We start from the raw sequence: 2,176 nt of genomic DNA, 5'->3' as shown, positions 1-2,176 counted from the left end.
CCTGCTCTGAACAGCCAAACCAAAACCAAAACCAAAGAAAAGAAAGATAAGGAGAGGACCAAGTCCCTCAACTTGTCTTCTGACTTCCACATTTGAGAGAGCCATTGTTCACATATATGCCATGAACACACACACACTCGAAAAAGAAGTGAATGTAAAACATAATGAAAGACATATAACTGTAAATGTAAATATGTGTAAAATACACAGAAAGAGAACAAACCTCTGTTTGGTTTGAACCATATTAAGTTCTAGAACACACGCATATGTGGGGGGTAGGGGGTGGGGGTGGGGAGCAGTCTGCCTCCTGGAGAAGTGTAGGAGCTAAGACGGAGAGTGGAGGAACTTTCTGAAGTGACTATAACAGAATATAAGTAACATAGATTTTTGCACTTATCAAAACAAAGCAAATATCCATCTAAGAGAGACTCTTCATTTTTAACTCAGAAGAGAGTAAAATTAAACTCTAATTCTAAGCGTGCTCCTGCATTTGAGAAAACTGTTCTCGTTTTGCAGTTTCCTTTTCATAAGCTGTGACAAAGTTGATGTAATAGAATATTCATGATGGTTCCCAATCTATAAACTGATGACATGACTGCTCCACAGTATGGCTTAAGGAGACAATTTTTTAATTGTAGATCTGAGAGAGAACAGCCAGAGACAACTGGAAGAGTCCAGAGTCCAGTAGAAACTGCACATGGCCAGCAGGCAGGGTGGGCAGGGCAGTCTTTGAGTGTGGGGATAACAACGGACAGAGAATAGAGAAAACACAGAACACAGCAGAACACAGCGGGAACAGTGGGAAGAGCAGGTTATGAGGAGGAAAAGCCGAAGGTAGAGAAGCTGAGAGCTGGAGGGAGGCTCTGGAGGCTCTGGAAGGGCAGGAGACAAGGGCAAGACTGCTAGGAGGACTTTGAAATGTCTAACTTGTGATACTGAAGGAGCCTGGAGGCCAGCATGAGCTTTGATGTGCTAATAGACACCACAGATAGCCTTGACTCCCTTCTGCCAGACTTAAGGGAAACTCTTTTTGGCAGATGAGAACTAGCAGTGGTGGTTTGAATAGGTTTGGCCACCATAGACCGATGTGTTTGAATGCTTAGCCATAGGGATGTGTGGCCTTGTTAGAGAAAGAATGTCCCTCTGGAGGTGGGCTCTGGGATCTCAGGTTTGGTAGCCATAGATTTTAGGAGGTGACACTATTAAGAGGTGTGGTCTCATTGGAGGAACTGGGCCACTGTTTAGGTGAGTTTCGAGACCTTCTACGCTCAGGCTCCATCTAGTGTGGAAGAGAGGCTCTTCCTCAAAACCTTAGGATCAAGATGTAAAACTCTTGGCTCTTCCAGCACCATGTCTGCCTGGATGCTGCCATGCTTCCCACCATGATAATAATGGACTGAACTTGTGAAACTGTAAGCCAGCCCCAATTAAATGTTTTCCTTTATAAGATTTACCTTGGTCATGGTGTCTCTTCACAGCAATAAAATCCCAAGACACTGGCTTAACAACTTCCCAAGGAATGCTGGTTTTTATTTAATCACACATACACACAAAAAGCTCAGCATTTCTGCTATTTGGAGTTTGGGAATTGAAAAGATCCTAGGTTGTTTTTTTAGACCAGTTTTAAACACTATTTGTTAATCCCAAAGATAGGAGAAAGACCACCAGTGTGAAGAGCTGTTGGGACCATTTTTAGAAATTTGACAAGCATTTGTCACTGAGCTTGGACTAGGAAGTAGGCTCAGATAAGAGTATTTACATTTGGGCTCCTACAAAGCTCTAGGTAAACCCAGCAGAAGGATGTGTGGCATTCCTTTTATGTTGGTCATCCTGATAAGTCCCCAGACCCAGTGACTAAGGGACTTTACTTATTGCTTTGTCTGATTACTACCTTGTTTGATCTCTTTGCTTATTGCCTGCTTTGATTGCTTTGTCTTTGATCTAAGAACGGACTCTATTCCTTGGATGTACCTAGAATGGTATAAAAGCTGGCTGGGGAAGAAAAAAAAAATCAGCCTCAGCACTGGCTGGAGTCATGCTATAATGTCTAATTATCTTTTCCTTTTCTATCCTCACTCCCTCCCTGGAGACACTGTTTGACTGACTGAGCTGCCTTGGTCACCACGGACCCAAACCATCATGGGCAAATTAATAACAGCAAGCAACTAATTACAGC

Source organism: Mus caroli, chromosome 16, assembly GCF_900094665.2.
Source record: "Mus caroli chromosome 16, CAROLI_EIJ_v1.1, whole genome shotgun sequence".
NCBI classification, from domain to species: domain Eukaryota; kingdom Metazoa; phylum Chordata; class Mammalia; order Rodentia; family Muridae; genus Mus; species Mus caroli.
The sequence above is the reverse complement of the archived record's forward strand: the minus strand, read 5'-3'. Positions refer to the sequence as shown.